The sequence below is a fragment of the Watersipora subatra genome, chromosome 3 (genome assembly GCF_963576615.1).
Source record: "Watersipora subatra chromosome 3, tzWatSuba1.1, whole genome shotgun sequence".
NCBI lineage: Eukaryota > Metazoa > Bryozoa > Gymnolaemata > Cheilostomatida > Watersiporidae > Watersipora > Watersipora subatra.
The window spans coordinates 30,161,482-30,184,425 of record NC_088710.1 but is presented as its reverse complement, the minus strand read 5'-3'; the positions used below and the strand labels follow the sequence as shown (position 1 = coordinate 30,184,425).

General features: G+C 31.7%; 1 protein-coding gene across 1 annotated transcript in view; it reads left to right on the top strand.

Moving 5' to 3' along the window:
* The window catches only part of LOC137390495 (caspase-6-like), a 528,030-nt gene that overhangs the window by 213,591 nt on the left and 291,495 nt on the right, over window positions 1–22,944 (top strand). The gene's annotated exons all lie outside the window — the stretch shown is intronic.

Sequence of the window (22,944 nt, the reverse complement as noted above, 5' to 3'; positions counted from 1 at the left end):
TCAAACACAGTTAAAAGTTGAAGCAAAATGTTGAAAACCTATGCTAGTTTATCAATTGGTAGACATTGGTAGCACATTTATATGATCTTTTAAATAAAAAGTGATGATAATGATTTGATTGGTTAAAAAAGGTTTTTACTGTATAGCTGTGTGTCACTGCTGTGCCTAAAGCATATTTGTATCTTTTAGCAAATTTAATAATTTCAAGGCTAAGGATATGAACATTTAATGAGAGAAAAATCTGTTTAATATAATTCATTTGCAGCTTGGCCCCTCTGACATCGCTGAGAGAGTTAAATCTCTCTAGAAATCCCATTAAAGTTCTCCCTGGGTGTATCACTGCATTGAGTTCACTAGAAGAGCTGGGCCTGTCACATTGCAAGATAAGCCAACTCCCAGAGAGGTAAATATACACATAGTTTGTATGAAATGTGATGAAGTTTTTATGAGGAGCCATGATTAACTTGCTGCTGATTAAATATTGGATACCATAAGTGAGTTACTTTACATAAAACTGATTTAAATTAAAATCAAAGCGTAGTAACTATCCAAAACTCTTATGAAGTTTTATTATTTTTCTGATTGGCACCTTTCTTAATCTAACGTATTAGATTATTACTATTACTAGAAATTCCCCTGTCATACAGCCTACGACCAAAGTGATAATGGAAAAATAAAGGGTACTTCTGGTTGAGAAATTTAATATTAGCAGTCAAATGGCACTGCAGTGCAATAGGAGAACTGCAATGGTAGCTGCAATGGTAGCTGCAATGGTATCTGCAATGTATTGGGTGTTATCTGCAATGTATTGGGTATTTGCAATGTATTGGTGTTACATACAACAAACAGCAATAATGAAAGGAAAAGATTATAAGTGTATATCTCTCCCTGCAATAGGAGAAATGCAATAATAGAAGTAAAATAGCAAGCTGCTGTGTAATATACATGTATATATATATATATATATATATATATATATATATATATATATATATATATATATGTAAAAATTATATAATAAAACAATATTGTTGAAGACAATGCAAAACATGATTTGCAAAACATTGAAAACATTATAGCCCTGTTATCATCTGTGCTGAAATCTTCTCTGATAGATGGATTTATAAAGTGTAATCAGAGCTGTATCGACAGGTACTTTTGAATAGCTCGACTCAATTCTAACGAGCCAGGTATTATGTTCAATAACTTAATGTTTCTCCTTACTAAGTGAAAACAGCTTAGTCCCCAAACCGCCAACCGGGTGCAAGAATGATTTAATTAACCCTTTTCCAGAATTGGTGGGTTAATTGACTGCAACAAACTTGACGTTGTTTTGAGTTCACTATTGCATTCAACTCATAAAAGCATTTGTTTTGTACTTGAATTAACCAATCAAATGGGACCAGAAATTGATGTCATTTTTTCAATAAATTTTCTAATAATGAACAGTAAAAGTTTCTACATATTGATACTAGTAATGACTAGATAACATTGACTATACATGACTTTTTGGGATGCAGTTGGTTTCGCCATACATTCTAATATATTTTTGCGAAGATGGCAGCGTGCCTATTTTATTTAGTAGCTAGTTTCCGGTGTACATGTGGCAACTGAGAACTTAGCTGATACAAAGGCCATAATGAAATAATCTCACTCGAAGACTTACACATACCGTAGACCGGTAGAATCGGTAGTCGGTACTCAAATGTTTAAACAGCAATTAAAGGAAGTTAATATGGCAAGTTTTCAATTTCTCTTATTTGAGGCGTCAGAAACATTCACAATTATGTATCTGTAGCTGGATTTGAAATTTTATTCTCGCCAACATGAGCAAATACAATATAAAATATATGCCAATAGAGCTGCGCAGTTACTTGACTTTTATTGCAATAGCCAATGTGAATACGAGAGATGGAGACATCATTTTGGGCAAGTCTGGGCATGTTTTTTTAGCTTGAGCGTTTTTACCAAGATCAGTTTTTTCGATTTTAATCTTCAAATATCTTGACAATGAGATTACCCAACGCAACAAACAACATATCAACTGATAAACAAAATAAATGTTTTTTTTTAAAAAATCAACTCAAATTTGACGCAACCACATCTTTAAAGATAGCTCTGATAAAAATGTGGGAAAATATAAAATATTTGTTTATTTTGCAATCCCTAGCGTCAAATATTAACTTATTTGAACTGGCGTGATAATTGCAAGAGCTTTACAAATATGTTGATAATGTCCTTCGGTAAAAAATAAAATAATTTAAGTTAGTGTACATAATAATATTTCAAGCAACTTTTTCAAATATGTAAAACCATTGGTACTATTGCCAAAAACCACCTGTTTTTTGTTTATTTATATTTTGTAGATTATTTGTACAATAATCTACAAATGTATAAAATGATGTATAAAAATATTATATAAAAATATCCTTATATGAAGATTCTCTTTCTCATCAAGTTTATCTGTTGTTTTAAATAACAGTCACGTTTACACGGTAATGTTTGGCAGTTTGTTTGTTTGATTTATTCACATTAAACAAATAATATAAAAAAAGATAGAAAAATTAAGGTGCAATGAGGGCCGATATGCACAGTAGCCGGGCAATTCAAGGCGAAGAGCCTGCGTTTACAGATGAATGTGTTAATAAAAAAACGTGTTTGTCTCAGCAAAACAAGTCAGAACAAATCTATTCCAGAGAGTCCAGCAAGTACCGCTTCAAAGCAGACCTAAACTTGTCATGACTATCAATTTCCATAAGCGAATTGGCAAGGAACTCCATGCTATGACACACAATAGGCAACCCGTCTATGGCAACCAGTAGAAGAGGGTGGAAAAGATAAAGCAAATAAGGAATGACGAGTATTGTAATGTGTTGACAAATTAGTTGATATTTAAATTGTGTGAAGGCTAAAAGTCATATTCTTAGTTGATATAGTTGTTGTGTAGGCAAAACATAAGATTTTTTTAACAAATTAGTTGATGGAAAATAAGAGTTTACAGGATATATTATTCTAAGCAATCGATTCTAGATGACCAAAATTTTGTTCAAGTAGCTCATCAGAGCATTTCACCATGATTCCAAGCAATAGACTAATTTACTATTAATTAGAGTGTTATATAAAAGTAAAAGAGGCATTTCTGTAAAAATCAATGAAACCTGGTAAATTAGCCCTGAGCTTTGTCGTAGTTGTTTTCTCAATAGTTCCATGTGTCATGACCAGTTTAGGGTACTATTCATTGTGACGGCTAAAAAATTTATACTATCCGTCATTTTTATGATTTGCCCAGCTCGAAATGTTTTTTGTAAATCGAAAATTACTTTGTGAATTATGAATAACTTTGAAATTTTTTCTTGTCCACATTCATTGTTAGTTTGTTTTGGTCACACTAATTTTTATCACATTTAATTTTTTGTTAATTATTGCTCTATATTTATTCAAGTTCTTAGCGGTATAATATAACTTTGTATTATCGGCAAACAGCATAGCTTTAAATTTATCAGTACTCTTTACATGAACAACTATATACTGTATAACAAAAATCATGTTGGTCCAAGGATGGATCCTTGTGGTACTCCACAGTTAATTAATAGAGGTTGGAATATTTTCCGTGTTATTACAACACCTTGAAAATGATTTGAAAGATAACTTTGAATTAATTCTAAACTTGAATGAGAAAATATATCTGTTCAAGCTTATTAATCAAAATAGAGAGATCTATTGTATCAAAATACTTTGAGAAGTCAATGAGTACAACTGAAACAAAAAGAATATTGTTTAAAACAGCAAGAGCATCAATTGTAAACTCTATTGATGCTTTGTGAGTTCCTTTCCTTTTCTGAAATCCAATTTGAGTTTTTGTAATATGTATTTCTTTAATAGCGTAATTATGCATTTGATGGTTAATGATATGCTCAAAAACTCGTGAAAAAACCGGCAGAATAGAAAAAGGTCTATAGTTATTAGATAACAGATTTTTGCCTCCGTTTTGAAATATGGGCAAAACTTTAGCACATTTTATTTTTTTGTGGGAAAACACATTGTTTTATGCTTTTGTTGAATACATAGGCCAAATATTCTGATACCTCATGTGAACAAGCTTTCACTAATTTCGCGGGAATTCCATTAATGCCTTTTATTGTTCATTCAAAAAACCAATGAAAATGAAGGTTTCTAGAAAATAATCAAAAAGGTACAACGATTAATCGCCAAGTACTATGTTACAATTTATGTAAAAAGATTTGTCAAAGATAAATTTTTGTGAAAGATAACTAATGTAATAATCTATATAAAAAATTCTGAACTGAAAAGCTACATTAGCTTTGCCATTCTACATTTGAACAAACTTGATGAGTCAATAAATAAATACAAATTAAGGTTTTTTAGATAATTAACATAAAAGTTACAAGGATTATATTTTATGTATTGAGAGCAATAGTTCATTTTATTGTTATAAACTTCAATCAATAGATTTAACTTTTATACAGAGTTCAAAACATAATTATTACAGTGCAAGATTTTCTATGTGCTAAGATATCAACAATCATTTTTGATTAACATATGTTAGAACTGCTGTCCAGGATTTTAGTAAAGTCAGTTATTTTAGTGTTATGAATAGGCTTCCTATTAACTCAGTAGTTTTAACATAAAAAGTCTTCCAGATAGGAAATCCATAAAGTATGACATCAACTTTTTGCACAACTAGTGAAAAACTGTAGCTAATAAAGTTTGATCACGACATTAAAAAAACCAAAGTTTTATGAGGGATGAATGAAAGCTTTCATATTCAATTTCAATTTCCACTTCACAAATGCTGGTTGAGTGAGTAATCATCACCGTAAATTTTAACAGTATTCAACTTTAAATAAAAATATATTAATTCTGTCAGCCCCAAATGATTATTTCATATCTTTCCATTTTCTGTCCTTGATGTTTCCTTTTCATGTTGAATCTTTTTTCAATGTGGAGTGTAGGAAATTTGCTTGGTAATAAATAGCATAATCTATATTTATACGATAAATTGATAATAATATATTCAACAACAGCTTCAGAATGGACTTATGTTAAAGTGATATACAGATTATTTCATCAAATCTAAACCTTCATTTAATAATGAAAAAACTGTGGAACTAACATAAAAGTTGTTGTCAATGCTTGTGGACCATTGTGAATATAACTGTGTGGTACTTTTCACCTGATGATCACTGGAAACAAAAATTATTTTGGTAAGTATTCTATGTTAGATGGTTTGCATTGTTTATTGTTAGATAAATTCTAGAAACAGTCATCTGCATATACAGTACAAAGCAGTACTACTTATTTGATAAAACTTATTGATAAGAATAATAATTTTCTCCCTGGTGTATGTAGTATATGTAAGTTTATGCTGGTATGTATTAGGTATACAAATATTGATCTTGATATCAATGATATAAAAGCTCATGTTTTCAGCTCCACAATGGTGTGCTTATACATAGCTTTACTAGCATTACCGTGGACATATTATATAAATGGAAAACCTCAAAAGCTGCCAGCCTCTGCAGGAAGGATTGTACTAAAGTGACCAGACTTGATAGTGTTAACTCATTTGCAACCGACTAACTTTCATGTGATCCTTTATTACCAGTTATTTCTCAGAAAAATGCTATAATTTAAGTTTACATATGTCAAAATGTAAATGTTAAAACATCCAAAAAGCATTATGATGTTATAGTGTTTATATTGAAACATTCATTAAATATGTAGTTTTAATAAATTAATTTACCTTTTCTTCCACCATTTCCTATTTTTATCAATTTTCTAGCCGACCAACATGACTCTTACTATACTAAAGCTAAATATTACCCATGGTAAAATATGTTGCACAAGACTTACTTACTTACTAAAGAGCTACTCACAGTCATTTGCCTACTTATTCTGAGATAACAAAATAATAACTGCATATAATAACAATATCGATTAACTTTACAAAATTACACCAAAAGATACAATTAATTGCTTTAGTTCCTCTAATAGTCTGAACAAGACATAACATTTATCTCAAGTTTTATCATAATTTCTATCTTGACGTCATCTTTGAGGCAGAACTAACCTCTCAGAACCGAGACAACCTGTGACAAAAAGCATTATCTGAAACCCAAAATTCAGGAGCAGTCTTTCAGCTTCTCTATGATACATATTAGAGCCCCAATCGTTTCTAATAAAATAGGAAAATGGGGCAAATGCCTGCCAACCCGGCATCGTCTAACTTGGCTCAAGATCTAGCCAACCAGTCATCTACAGCACCATGAGCCAGCAAACAGGTGTTTGGTTTAGCCAGCCAGAGATAGAGTCCACTCTATCTTTAGTAGGTATAAATATATCAGTTGTGTGATAGGTTTGGAAGAATTTGGGCTGCTGCTATCAGAAAGTTTTATGGTGAGCATTAACATATTTACTATTATTAACTAACAAGAATTAAACCTTCGTAAATTTTTTAGCAATTTTATGTGGTTGCCAGTTACAGTTTGATCAGTTTAAAGAAGTCCATCTTTAATCACTAACAGCGGTTTTGATGAAACCTCAGTGCAGATTAAAAAAATTTCAGACTACTTAAGGTTTATGTAATCTGAATAATACAGCAATAACTATACTACTACTTTAGATTAATCTCAAGCCCAAATACAAGCAAAGCGATATTTTGGGAGCTTTATGATGAATGCATATGTGCACACAACTCACGAAAATTATTAATCAACACCGTCGCAAACACTTGTACCAAAATCTCATCAACAAATTTAACCATTTTTCAATGGAGTTGTTTAGGTATGATAACAATACAAAACACATATAAAACTATTTAAATATGTTACCAAGTCTACGCAATTTGTAGTCAATATCCGAAACTTTACCCATCTCGTCGGATTATACATAAATAGACAAATTAATTTGGCCTAAAATCTATAATGAAACTTGATAAACCTTTTTTAATCAAATTTAAGACCGGCCAACAAAACGCCGATAAGGCCGTGCGACAGAGAGTAAAACAATTAAGTCGTGCGCTTTTCATGAAAAAAATGAGCAAATTTCACCAATCTTTGGCATTGTCCAATTGCCGAAGGTTACTGTAATTAACGTAGAAGTACTGAAAAGTAATAGTTTCTTTTTTGCCGATTCTACCGGACTCTGACATGTTGGACACTTATAATGAGTACTTTGGTATTCCAACTGATGTCCAAAGCTGGCAAAGTAAAGGAAATAACGATGATATTTTTCCAATGATTCTTATAAGATTATTACAATACTCAATTGTAAGAATAGTTATTCGATTTTATAAAATTTAGTTAAAAGTATAATCATTCGAATGTACAACATCGAAGCATATAGTGACTGATGGTGTGCAATATGTTACTGTTATTATTTTTTTAAAGAGTTTGTTGATGGTACTACGGCTGAGCCCAATATTGCGGACATGCCCAGCCGTCTTTAATATCTGCCAATCTTAGCAATAGGCCTACATTTTCTTATAGATATACATCTATTTCTATGACAATCAGCTAAAATCTGTTTAGCTTTGTAAATTCAGCATCATTTTTTAGATATAAATACAGAAATCTTGATAAACATCACAGCTTCTTGATATTGGTTGCTATGACCAATGATATACAGCCCCAGCTATATATATATATATATATATATATATATATATATATATATATATATATATATATATATATATATATATATATATATATATATATATATATATATATACCCATATTTCCGAGTTAGGAGTTGAATAAATATATACCAGTTAGGAGGTTGCGGAATATAAGGGATTAGGAGTTAACGCAAATATATATGGGTAAGCCTCCTATATGGTCTAATTTATCTACATTGTAGATATATATATATTTATTCACCTCCTAATTATTATATATTTTTATGGAAATTTTAGGAGAATATGGTATCATACAATATATATTCATCGCCTTATCATACTTTGTATATATGCATACTAGAAAAACTGTCAAAACTTGGAGAATGTCTAGATGGTTGTTGTAAATTACATATCAATTTGAAGGTAAAATAATTCATACCTCAATGAGTAAGTAAAAATAATGATTACCAGTTAGCAGATTGCTACAAATTACACATAAATTAGAATGTTACCATTGTAACTTATGTAATAGTTACAATGAAAACATTACATAGCATGGCATAGCTTACATACCCTTTAGTAAGATGCCGTAACTTATATCATTTAGGAGTTTGCTATAACTTGTTTCTTTTAGAAGCTGCTCTGATTTACATATAATAAAGTATGTTGCTATAACTTATAGATCATTTGAGAAATTGATATAATTTGAATTTCACATAGTTGGTAGCAATTATCTATATATCAGTTAGGAGGCTGCTATGGATTATATATTAATTAGGAGGCAGCTGATATTTATATATCATTTAGGAGGTTGCTATAACTTACATATCATTTCAGAGGCTGCTATGAGTTACATATAATTTAGGATGTTGCTATCACTTATAGATCACCTAAGACCTTGCTATAATTTGAATTTTCCATAGTTGATAGCTATTATTTATATATCAGTTAGGAGGCTGCTATGGATTATATATTAATTAGGAGGCTGCTGATATTTATATATCATTTAGGAGGTTGCTATAACTTACATATCATTGCAGAGGCTGCTATGAGTTACATATAATTTAGGATGTTGCTATCACTTATAGATCACCTAAGACCTTGCTATAATTTGAATTTTCCATAGTTGATAGCTATTATTTATATATCAGTTAGGAGGCTGCTATGGATTATATATTAATTAGGAGGCTGCTGATATTTATATATCATTTAGGAGGTTGCTATAACTTACATATCATTGCAGAGGCTGCTATGAGTTTCATATAATTTAGGATGATGCTATCACTTATAGATCACCTAAGACCTTGCTATATTTTGAATTTTCCATCGTTGATAGCTATTATTTCTATATCAGTTAGGAGACTGCTATGAATTACATATTAATTAGGAGGCTGCTGATATTTATATATCATTTAGGAGGTTGCTATAACTTACATATCATTGCAGAGGCTGCTATAAGTTACATATAATTTAGGATGTTGCTATCACTTATAGATCAACTAAGAGTCTGCTATAATTTGAATTTCATATAGTTGGTAGCTACAGTACTATTTATATATCAGTTAAGAGGCTGCTATGAATTATATATTAATTAGGAGGCTGCTGATATTTATATATCATTTAGGAGGTTGCTATATCTTACATATCATTGCAGAGGTTGCTATGAGTTACATAGAATTTAGGATGTTGCTATGACTTATAGATCACATAAGAGTTTACTACAATTTGACTTTCATATAGTTGGTAGCTACTATTTATATATCAGTTAAGAGGCTGCTATGAATTATATATTAATTAGGAGGCTGCTGCTATTCATATATCAATTAGGAGGTTGCTATAACTTACATATTATTGCAGAGGCTGCTATGGGTTACATATAATTTAGGATGTTTCTATCACTTATAGATCACCTAAGACCTTGCTATAATTTGAATTTTCCATAGTTGATAGATATTATCTATATATCATTTAGTAGGCTGCAATGAATTATATATAAATTAGGAGGCTGCTGCTATTTTTACATCATTTAGGAGGTTGCGATAACTTACATATCATTGCAGAGGTTGCTATGAGTTACATAGAATTTAGGATGCTGCTATGACTTATAGATCACATAAGAGTTTACTATAATTTGAATTTCATATAGTTGGTAGCTACTATTTATATATCAGTTAGGAGGCTGCAATGAATTATATATTAATTAGGAGGCTGCTGCTATTTATATATCATTTAAGAGGTTTCTATAACTTACATATCATTGCAGAGGCTGCTATGGGTTACATATAATTTAGGATGCTGCTATCACTTATAGATCGCCTGAGAGTTTGCTATAATTTGAATTTCATATAGTTGGTAGCTACAGTACTATTTATATATCAGTTAGGAGACTGCTATGAATTATATATTAACTAGGTGGCTGCTGCTATTTATATATCATTTAGGAGGTTGCTATAACTTACATATCATTGCAGTGGTTGCTATGGGTTACATAGAATTTAGGATGTTGCTATGACTTATAGATCACAAAAGAGTTTACTATAATTTGAATTTTATATAGTTGGTAGCTACTATTTATATATCAGTTAGGAGGCTACAATGAATTATATAGTAATTAGGAAGCTGCTGTTATTTATATATCATTTAGGAGGTTGCTATAACTTACATATCAATGCAGAGGTGCCATGGCTTACATATAATTTGGGATGTTGCTATCACTTATAGATCAACTAAGAGTCTGCTATAATCTGTACAATAAAACAACAATCTGTATAAAACAACAATAATTGTTGTTAGAACCTACATATTGTATAGTATGTTAAACTTTAACGTAGGAATCAATAAATTTGTATTTAAAACAACAACAGCCACCATGCTTGATACTAAAAAATTCAACTAGTCAAGTACCATAGAATGGTCGTTGCTTAGTCACCAAACGGAGTAAATTTATTCAGACGTCAAGTTTAATGCGATATTACAAAAGCCTCAACAACAAGAAGACCCTGCTGCCAGTTTAATTTTGCAGCTTCTTGAGTAAGTTGTGGGCTCGGGCATAAGTCATTATTATAATTTTCAAACACCAATTTCTTTTAACAGTATACAGCTCTGGCATTTTTGGTAGTTTGCCTCAATCTTCCGATCATGGCTTTTTGAACTCTCAATTTTCTTTTAGGCTTCATAACTTTCTGCTCACTAATATAAACGAATAATGTAACTCAATATTTGTAAATATGGTCTATGTTATAGTTTCTTATTCAGTCACATATCGCTGCTGCACTGCATACAAAAACTTAAAAAAAATTAGTTGGTAACAATGCATGGACGCAACTCAGTTACTGTGATTGCTAAAATGAAACACACACATTTTTGCTTGCTGTGCATATTATCTACAGTAATAATATGAATTACTTGCACAACATACTTAGTTACTCAATCTAACATTCAATAACAGCAATGTCTTTCTATTCATCTTAAGCCACTCCTAGAACGTTAAGTAAAAACATTTCCCCACTCGGGAATGGAGTGTCAGGTTGCAAAACCTGCGCAATACCACAGCACCATAAATTGGGTAGATTCCAAACAAGCCCATTGTGCCTATGTAGAACCCAGGGAAAAACTTAATGTCACATAGAGAGCCAATAAAAATACAATAACATTCTATCTTGAGGGCATTTTCGCTTTTCAAAACTTCTTTCTTACTGCAATTTATTGTTAGCAATGATCAGTCGGGCTGGACCCAGCACAATACCAAATTTTTTCTAACTTTAGATCTCTTGACTTTGGGTGGTTTTATTGATCAATAGTAATACTGAGTGCTATTATTCACATTTTACCAGTAATAATAATGCCCTGAACTGTCAAGAAATTGATAGAACATTCTACTCAGACACATTCACTTAAATTTGGAAAATGACCCAAAAAGATATATTTCTCATTGTGTAGTGAATTTCTGATTGTTTTTAGTCAAGCACAGCGTTCTAAGTAATTTTTTGGGCTTGTCGGTTTGACAGTAAGTTGTCAGTAGACTGGCTGCTGCGGCATATTTCCTTATATTTAGTTTTTCTTTAAAAGAATTATTATAATTTATCTTAGAGCTTGTTTCTTGAATAATACATCATAGTGTACAGTGCAGTACAACAGATAATATCTATTGTCGGTATTGTATTATCTATCATAGTCATTGTTTTATGCACATTTTCTGTACATAAAATAATAGCTAAGACTGCTTGATACAAAATAACTATACAAGTGCATTACTGCGGAGTTGGTCTCTTTTAGTCTTCAAAAAGAGCACATTTATTGACAAATACAACGCAATGATAATAAGAAGGTTCAACAACATAAAAAATTCAGCTGGCATTTTTTCTCGCAGCCTTCTTTAGCAAGTTGTTGGCTCGAGCCCGAATCACTGTAACACTTCTGTTAGGCAGCGTTGAGTGTTTAGCATCCAACACTGATCTTGTTGGCAGTTTGCCTGATTTTTCAGTCCAGTACTTGTCAAATTCTGCTATTTCCTCTGCACTTTACCGTTTTCTGCTGACTGAAATAGTAAATAATGTGAATTATCATTTATAAAAATCTGATAAGCTATGGCTTTGATGAATCACATATCATTGCTTAGCTCCATTCAAAAGTTAAATAAGCTGGTTTACGTGCTGCAAGTCAAAACAGAATTGATGGTTTCTAAGATACAAGTGAACAATAAGGACATTAATGCTCGTTAGTGTCATTTCTCATTTAGTAATATAATACTTAACCAATGTATTGTTATTCAAAACACACATATACTGTAGAAGGTACTTTGATGACCACTTCTATATACTACTTTAGTAGCTAATTATGAAACTAAATGGTGTGCCACTTGCATGCATGCGATAGAGCAGTTTGGATTTCTATTTGCTTCAAATTATTAGAGAAATGATCAGGATTAACATTCATTGAGCAGTCTCAATGGCCAGTGTTCAGAACGATTGCTGCTAAGCTTAGTGTGACCTGACTGGGTAGCTATTTATTGAGTCATTAATTAGGCTAATACTTGACCTATGGGGTCAAGCAATGTGGTTAAACACCATTGTTCAGGTGTTCATTGAAACCACTAATGCCTAGATTGCTCTAGATACCTAAATGCCTCTGACTAGGAGAGCTATGTTTTGTAACCTGACAGCAGCAGAACACAAAGACTAGTGTCAGCATTTATGTAGGCAACGAATTTGACTGAAATACTTGAAAAGTTAGACACCTTTATTTTTTCTACTGCATTTGAGCTACAGCAAAATAATCACGCTTGGTTCCCTAGTACATTGTGTTAGTTTAAAGCCACTTATCATAGCATCACCCACATTTAATCTGATGTCTGAAAATCACTCTTTGGTGTTGATAATCCATGTATGTCACTCTGCACTTATTTAAAATCAATGCATTTTTGATTAGATGCTACTACACAAAGAGAAATATACCCTTGGGTTCTTTTTTTAAATTCATGCATTAGTGATTTGCAAATATATGAAAGCAGAGCCTTATTTAAAACTAAAATCTTGTTGCGTCAATATTTGCAAAGTTATGCTTGCTATTTTAACCTTGACCCAAAACTCCAATATTATAACATTCTGAAATACAGCTAAATTGACATAAGGTAGAATTTTAATTTGAAGGCCATGTTCATTCGAGTGCTATTCTAGAAGTGTTGAAAACTAGAGTGTCACCCTTTAATTGACAACCACATCCAGCTGACTGCGACTTCAACATTCTTTGATCTTTGGATCCGATTTTGGACAGGATGGATAGAAAAATGTTGACAAATTTTTACTAACAATGACTCAGTTACAACAATAGCAATTAATACTTTTGTCAATGCATATTGAAGCGAGTTTTCTAACTTCTAAGCTTTACAGTGTTTTCGTTAAAGCTTTGAAAGCAGCACCGTGGAAATAATTAATAACTCTATCAGGCTGATAATAATTTTATTGTTTAAGCGGCTTTGATAGTTCGGCATATATGAAAAAACGGTTTAGCAAATATGATGAAATCTGTACTACTATTTGAGGCTAAAATTTCTTGCACATGCTACAGCATTAGAATAAGCAGTTAACGATGGCATTTTGCAAGCTCAACGCCCAGTGTATATGTTATCACTGAATCACAGCTTAGTTTGTGTGTTATATAGTTTTTTATGTGTTTTTTTCAAAAGAAGTAACGTTCACTTGAACGGCGGCGTTCTATCTTTAACCGTCATCTATTATAGTACAGGTCTAGTAGAGGGGCGTTTAAATGAATGGGGATTCAATTAGAGATTACATAATATTTTATTAACCCTTTCACCGCTGCATGCGCATTTAGGCGAAATCAATGGACGACCGGCATATGTGCATGTTGCGAATTTCCTGGCAATTGCGTAGTAACTTAATTTTATTATTCGTTGACAACATAACTAACAGTCTTTAAGACTTTTTATGGTATTGACAGTGTTGTCCAAAAGTTTCCCTGTAAAATTACCCTAAACTCACGAAGCAATTTTAAATTTTTGTTTAGGACTTTTCAACATAAAAAGAAACATTTCTTCTTTGTGATTTTCGAAATATTTAGTGCTATTATAGCTTTCGCAAGTACATCCAGAATTGAAAACAAATAATTACTTATGTTGATAACATTATTGATGATTGTTGATGACTGACGGATTAAGATTTTAGTGATTACACATATAATTAAAGTAGCAGCTCCAATAGTGACTCCAATGGTGGTCAAAGTAATAGTTTTTGTAAGAGTAAGGAACATGGTAGAGCATTGTTTTTGAGATTCGAAGGGATCGTAGCTTCACATAGCATTAGCAATGCACGAAGTAGGAATGCATTAAGTTTTTTGAATAGTACTATTTTTTAACGTGTTGGAAAAATAAAATCTATAACAAAAAGGTTTTAGATAGAGTTGAAGCTAATAAAGATTGAACATATATTATGAAGCACAATCGACAATTTTTGCCACTATAATTGGAAGGGTTAAAAAATGCAGTGCCATGGCATTCAAACATAGATTTTATAGTAATATTATTTCTTATAAATTTTTTGAAATAAAACTTTTATTAATGTGGCACGCTCTTGTGGAAACTAACCGTTAATCAGCAACATACCCCCTTCAAGAAAGCGTCCAGCTGTGCTTCGTACCATTTTCCATCTGGTGGATATAGTGCTTGGATGCGGTGACCAGGTTTCTACCAAAATAAGCAAAACAGTTTTAATAGCCCAAACAGATGTTATGCAGATTAAAAATTGATGCAAAAGATGCCTGTTGTTTTTAGGTTTTTCAGCAAACCCGTGTCCCTACCTCCCATTAATAAAATTCTATGAAGCTGTAATATTTTATCTCATGCGATATTCTTCTACAAAATTGAAACATAGATTTTAAAGCTTCAGCAATTTAAAGGAATTCATTTACTCCAGTCACTTACTTATGACTCAGCCTCTAGTTTAAATCCGTATCAAATTACGACTCAAATGCATCAACTTGTTAATTACAATGAAAATAATACATTATCATAACTTTATACTGCCCTAAGCAAGCAAAACGCCCTATCTGAAAAGTTTTTCAAAATTCACTTTTTTGTGCTTATATGTAATTTAGGTTGAGATCTAACATGTCTCAAAATTTCATATATCTGAGAACACCAGAAATAGCACTTTTCGCAATGTGCAAAACGCCCTATCCACATTTACCACACATAAAGTGGCAATCAAAGCGCTCTATCTGCAGATACAGCGTTTTGATTGACCTGAACATACACAAAGTTGGACATTATGAGCAGCATTATGTAATCAAAGAGTATATAAACAAAGGGAAGCGAAACTGAAGCACATACATTTGGTTGTTTTAAGGCAGCTCATACAAGCTAGTGCACTTCTAAGTGCTCAATCTTATTGCTATATTTTTTATCATAATATATTTATTATGACAAGACGATATCTAAGTGACAAAAGTCTCGATTTAAAGATCCGACTCAGAGATTTGATGAAAAATTTGTTTTGATTACATGTCCATTGGAAGGTTTTGCTTTTTTAAAATACTGACATTATTGCACTCAGTTGTTTGCTTTAAATTATTTTTAATAAAAGCGTTTGATCTTTTTTAAACTACTATTTTACTTATTCCTTTCATTTCATGACATCTGGTTTGAAGGATACCTAGATCTTTGATCATCTCTTAACTTTTGAGCTAAATATGGCTATTACAGGGTTTTAATCCATGTGTTGACTGGATGAGTAATAGGAATTGCAACATATATCATTTTGTTGACTAATTGCGGGTTAATATCAGAATTTAAACTTGTAATCCTTTGATAATCCAGTCATGGCAAATGGTCTTGTGGCAAACTAACAATGAGAAACCAGTCCAATTAAGCAATCAAAAGGCCCTATCTGCAGTGATAGGGCGTTTTGATTGCCTAGTGCCAGCTTAGTAAATTGTCAATTTAAGAAACAAAATGCCCTAAGTGAAATAACTCCTTTGATTTTAAAGTTTCACGAAAAAAAAATTCGGTAAAGATTGTTGGATATCTCACCATAATAAATAAAAAAAACAACTAAAATACTGCTAATACTGATGCCAGGCTTGACCAAAACGCGTTTGTGCTTGTGCTGAACAATTTACAAATATCAAGATACAGCGTTTTGCTTGCTCAGGGCAGTATAATATAGGCTACTAATAATTCTGCTTGTTGGTGCTATCAATCAGCTAACACTACTAATCAGAATAAAAAGCATCCATAATTATTTTAATGCTTTTTAAAAAGTTACAAAAGTTGGGAGCATCGACAGAGTCACAGATATTCATCAATTGCTGGCTACTGTGCTATATGTTACCATAACTATTTTAATGTGTGTCGGTTAATCTCACAAAGCTACCCTTGTGTATAATTACAAAGTTATCATTTTATGAAAATTAGTAATAATTTCATTCTTTTAGCATTATAAAGTTGGGGTTTCTTGACCTTTTTAACTTGACAATATTACGATCTTGCAATTAAGGCAGTAAAATCCAAATCCAAATTAGCTGCGAAAACCTATGCATTGTTGTTTGCCGTCGCAATTTGATGACATGAGTAAGTTGCTTAGATATAGTATTTAAAGTGGCTCGCCCTAAAGGTCAAAAATGGCCACTACCGGTCTAACCTTTTGCATTGGTATTGAGGCGAAGTAAAATACTTTTTCATGATGCCTTTTCACCATAATATGGTACAATTAATTCAATGACAAAATTGGCAAAAGTAATATAAAACAATTGTGACAAACAAATATACCAATTGTGACATGATTAGTCTGTTCTTCTGCTGCTGCAAAACCCTAAATGGCTAGACGCGTGAAAAAAGCAAAATGTTTAGCGGCTACAATCTCGCTAGAAGGTTGAACTTATGTGATAAGTCTTTAGGTTGTGTAGGAATGAGAGGTTGGCTTGTTTCTTACAATCTATTTAATCAATTGACTAGCATGCAAGAAGATAGCAAGCCATGCCACATTAGGAGAATGAGTCACTTTAAGCACAAACCACAATTGCATAAGTACATAGGTCATTTCTGCTAGTGAGAAGACCTTGGAGAATAAGACCACATTATGCAATTCTGTGAAGATTTTATTACTGCAGTTATACTTGTGCTGCAATATTTCTAATAGAGTGAAAAGCAAACGAGCTGCCCAACCACAACCTCCTTCATTATAAAGTTACAAAGAATAGGAATAACAACAATAGCTTTCATTCGGAGGCTGAGGCTATTGAGAAGTAGAAAGTGAATTAGCTAAGCAGGCAATAGTAGAACACACATAATAAGAGCATAGGCATCATGATTGATGTGTATGCAGGCAATGAATTTATGTACAATTTCACTACCAAATATTTTAGTAAAGCTAGACACCTTTGGCTAATGAGTGCTAGATATAGGTCAAAACAAGCCAGTGACAAATCTCATGTTATGCATCCTTGTTTGGACACTTTATTTCTAAAGTGTTTAATGCATTGGAAGTTTAACATAAAAGTGTGCCAAGATTGCACAAAGAACATTGACAGCAATAACTGCATAGTACTGACAGCAATAACTGAATAGAACATGATGTTTAATTAAAATGTAACATAAAAATAAACGTTTTATTTTGTTTTGGTAAGCTTGCAGCAAAAATGTTTGCTGTGCACATAAAATATTGTTTTGCTCCAAATACTTTACAAACAAGTAATAATAACTTTATTGATGCAAATTGTACTGAAATTATATTTGCTACGAGCACCAATGGAAGTCAAAATAAGTAATACAATTCTTACAGACCTTTTAAAAACAATGGCCTTTGCTGCTACAGAAAAGTGAGTAGACCCATAGGAAGAGAAGTATATGTTCTTATACTGCTAAAACTACCTTTGGTTCAGAAATCAGATTTGAAAAGAGCAATGAATTATTATAAGCATTGGCAAAATGTTTGGGATGGATAGGAAACAAAGCTGGGTATTGCACATGCTGGTAATTTAGCTAATGTAAATAGATTTCCTACACTACCTAATTGAAAACATCAATGCAAAATCTAAATACATGTAAATACTTACTAGCCATAGTACAGAGTGACCTTTTAATGTTTGTCAACATAACATCCGTACCGCTTTGAGCATCTTGAAATTATATTAAAGTTGCTTTCATTATGAGCTCCCTTTGACATTTTAAAGTATTAAAATGGGCAAATACAAGTTGCATTTTCAGAGAACTTTTAAATTCAAGTCATATGCCACAAAAAGTTCCTCTGCGTTGTTTGTAGTATATTCTAAAAGTGCTAACACTACATTTGTTTTAAATTTTAAAGTTGACACAAATAATTGAGCAAATTATGTAGCTTATTAGTAAAACTTTTGTTAACATCAGCAAACAAACTGCATACATGCTGCCCGATACCGAAGGCCAAAAATAATAATATATATTGCTATTTATATTTTAACCAATAGTTTTGCAGTTTTGTTATTGTACAGCAATTTGTATAAAACCTACTGTACTTCAGGTTTGAGTAATTATGAGTTTTAGTAGTGTTCTGGCCCTTCCTATCGCGTGTTTTCAACATTTTGAGGTAATAATTAAAAGCCATGAGTTGAATTGCGCAACTTCAGCAGCATCTTATATATATATATATTATTCGCCAAACTCATTGTCTTGAATCATCAAAGTTCACTAAATCATTCAAAAGGAAATACATACACTTGTATCTCTAATTCTTTTATAGCTTTACCCTTTTACTGCCACCCATGTACAAACTAAGCTACCGGCCTACCGCCAGCCATTTCACCGAAAATTGCCAATTTAGCTTCATGATATGTACATGAAGCATGTATACTATTTTGTTTCAACTTCAAAGTTTATCTATAAACTTTTTGTAATATATTTTATTTTGCTAAAATGTTAACATATAGTGCTATGCAAAAATCAATGTACCTTCACTTTGTGCATTGCTAAAGCTATGTGAAGCTACAATCGCTACGAAGCTAAAACGATGCTCTACAATGTCCCTTACACTTAAAAAACTATTATTTTCACTATCATCAGAGTCACTGCTGCTAATTTAATTATCTGTGTAATCACAAAAATCTAAATTTGAATTGACTATAGTGTCATCAACATACATGTAAGTAATTATATGTTTTCTGACTTGCGCGATACTTAACAAAACTTACACAAAAAATGTCCATTTTTATTTTGGAAATTCTCAAAAAAAAATTTGAAACTGCTTGGTTATCTTAGACTAATCTATTAGAGAAATATTCGAACCACACTGACAATACCATCAAAGTTTTAAAATCATCCGTTATGTTTTTAATGGATAATAGAATTAGGTGACCACGCAATTGTTGGAAAATTCGCAAAAATGTGCATACGGCAGTTGCTGATAGATTTAGCATAAATTCGCATACGGTAGGGTAAGAGTAAAAACCAACAAAATATTTGTCAATCTCCTGCCTCTAAACATGATATCTCAAATCTGATAATTACTCTCAGTGTTGACTGAGTAACTAAAAGTGGTAATGAGTAACCATGGAAAACTATTCATTTTATATAATTATGCAATTGCTCAGCAATTGCAACCATGACTCATAAAGACTAAAAAGAGCAATACTAAATCTCTTTGCTATGCTACATTCCTTTGATTGGTTTGCGCTATTTATATTATGTAATCTGCCAATAATAGATGAATAGAACACAAAAGTGGCATAATGGTTTATGTAAGCGTTTAAATAATACAATGCCTGTAAAAATTAACAACTTTTCTTACTGAAGCTATGGCTATATCAAATTATCACACTAGTTTTTGGCTCGCATGTATAATGTGCTATTTTACAGCAACTTATTGCAATATCGCATACCTTTAATTTGATGTCTGCAAATCAGTCTTTGGTGTGGGCCATCAATGCTTCTCATCCAGCAGTTATCTATAACTAAAGCGTCATTGATTATTTGCAACTATACAAAGAAAAACTACTTTTGGGCATGCTGTTACATTCTTACGTCAGGTATACATTTGCTAGTTACAGTAAAACTTTGTACAGTATATTTTGTGTTGGTGAATTTAAAGTTTTGCTTATCATAGTGACTTTGCCAAAACGTCAAACTTTACTACATTTCAAAATACAACCTTACTGATATAATGTTTTATAGTTTGTAATCTATAATTATGTATATGTTAAAAAATATTATAAATTTCGGTAGATGAAACCTTGATTATTTTGACATATTTTTTATGCAAACCAACGTGTAATTAGCAACATACCTTTTCTAGAAAAGAACATCCAACTTTGTCTAATACTCTCTGCCATCTGATAAATATGCCATCTTGGCAATAATGCTTACCAAGTTTCTACAAAAATGAAAAGATAATTCAAGTAGCATAAACAGATATACAAACCAAAATGAATGCAAAATACACATTTTAGTTCACTGGTTAGGTTTTTTTTGGCAAACTTGAATGTCTGCCTCCTACTACTGAAGCTCTATAAAACAGCTAAGCTCTTAATTACTACACAATTACTACACAAGATTCAAACTAAATACTAAAAGTTTCAAAATTCAAAGGCTGCATATACCCACTTACTTGCTTATGCCTATGCATGTACTACTATTACTTACAAAATCATAACTGAAATACGCAAACTCTCACTATTCATGATAACAATAATACAATTACTTTATGATCATGTTATTCTAATAACAGTTTTGACTGTTGGTAGAACCACATTAATAACGTTACTTATCATTATAAAAAACATCAAAAATTATAATAATAATAACTGAAAATAGATTAAAGTTGGAGAATTAACTGATTCACTAAAATAACTATTAATTGTCAGCTGGCGTGTCTGTGTTGATGTTACAAAACTGAACATTCGTGTAACAATAATAAAGTCAAAAATTAGGACTTTACAAAAAGTTTTGATTTTTTCCTTTTTGGTAATATAATGCTGACCTTTCTTGACTTTTCTATGCAGAACAATATCAGCAGTTGGATGACATAAACGGATGTAAAAAATATATCAAACGTGTTCTGTGCTACATTCCTTAAAAATTATAATAATTGAAACATACTTTTTTCACGCTAGTCCTATTTCAATATTAAATAAAATTTATACTGCTTTTCTACAACTGTATGTTTCAAGTAAATAAACTGTAAATTGACTAAAATAACATGAACAACTTACCGAATGTGACTTGCTCCCTTACATGTAGTTATTCTGCTGCTACCAAGCTCTAGTAGACTACATGGGTGAAGAACTAATAGTCCTAACAGCCACAGCAACATTATAACAGCCACATCTCGCTAGCTGTTATATACTGTGGTTATACTTTTGCCACTTTACTTCAATAAATTTAAAAAATCAATTCTTCGACTAAAAAACCATCTCTCAGGTATTGCGTTTGGATGCAAAGTTTCAAAAAAAGATTTATTTTGTGGCTGGCTGCAACGGCATCGAAAATATGAATTGTACTGATTATAGACTTATTTAAACTTTTACTACAGCCATGCTTAAACATCAGTTGAAACCATAATGTGCAATTATTGTGAATTTTCACAAAAAAGAGCAGATCAATGAGAAACCTTGCAAAAAAAGGGAGTGCTTAAATGGCAGTCTTGAAAACTATAAAGAGGGTCAGCAAATAAATTGTAATGTATTGTAGTTTGTTAATATACAACTTTATTTCTCAAATCTAATAAAGCTAACATGAATATTAGCAAAACTGACTGTATCCGACATAGCTGCTAATTCTTTGTATTTGCTGATGCTTAGTCATAAACTTATTGCAATATGTTTTTAAATAGATTGTGCTATTAACTGAAACGATACCAAAACAGTTAAAAGTAAGAATGTTTTAAAATTGATATATGCCTCCTAGTTCCATATATAAGAGCCTCCTAGGGTTTATAATTTATTGATAGAAAATTACACATTTTTGTTGGAGTTGTCTCCTCTTTTCCATATATATGAATATAGATATATAAGGCGATTATGGGAATCATGTTTAAAATATTTCTATAGGGTTGTTAAGCACTATAAACACTGCTAGAATTAGGAGGCTCCCTGGACGCCTCCTAATTTTTCAGAGCCTCCTAACATGGATTATATATTGATAGAAGCCTCCTAGTTGGGAAATATAGTTCTATATATATATATATATATATATATATATATATATATATATATATATTCATATATAGGAACATATGGGGCCTGAATCAAAAATCCGGTCCTGTTATGGGGCATTCGTCTACATATGGGGCGCCCCATATGTGGATGGGTGCTTAAATACATTGTAAACCACTGTAGAATGTGTCAAATCATTCCTAGCAATTTTTTACATTACAACAAAGCATGAATCAATTTTGGAGTTGCTTTCCCCGGGAGACAACTCCAAAAATTTAATGTTTTTTCAAATAAATTAAAACACTGTGGGGCTAGCCCCATAACTGATAAATTGAAACATATTTCGGAGTTGTCTGTCCGATTATCATTTGTGTGGGCAACTTCAAATATAGCTTGGAAAACCCAATTTTGTACTGGTGTCTCTCTGAGTCACTCTAAATATTATGGTATAGCATTCTTCATAAAACCTTTTATCAATTAGTTTTACATTTCAGTACTTAAGCTTAAAATCAACCTTGAACTTGAATATCTTGATTAACTTGATTATTCGCTCCTAAATTAGATTATATTATTTGTTACTCAGATAATGTATAACTAGATTGTCTTTTTATTTTGCAGCCTTTTCAATTGTACATGCAGGAATGTATGCCGCTCAATTTTAATCAAGG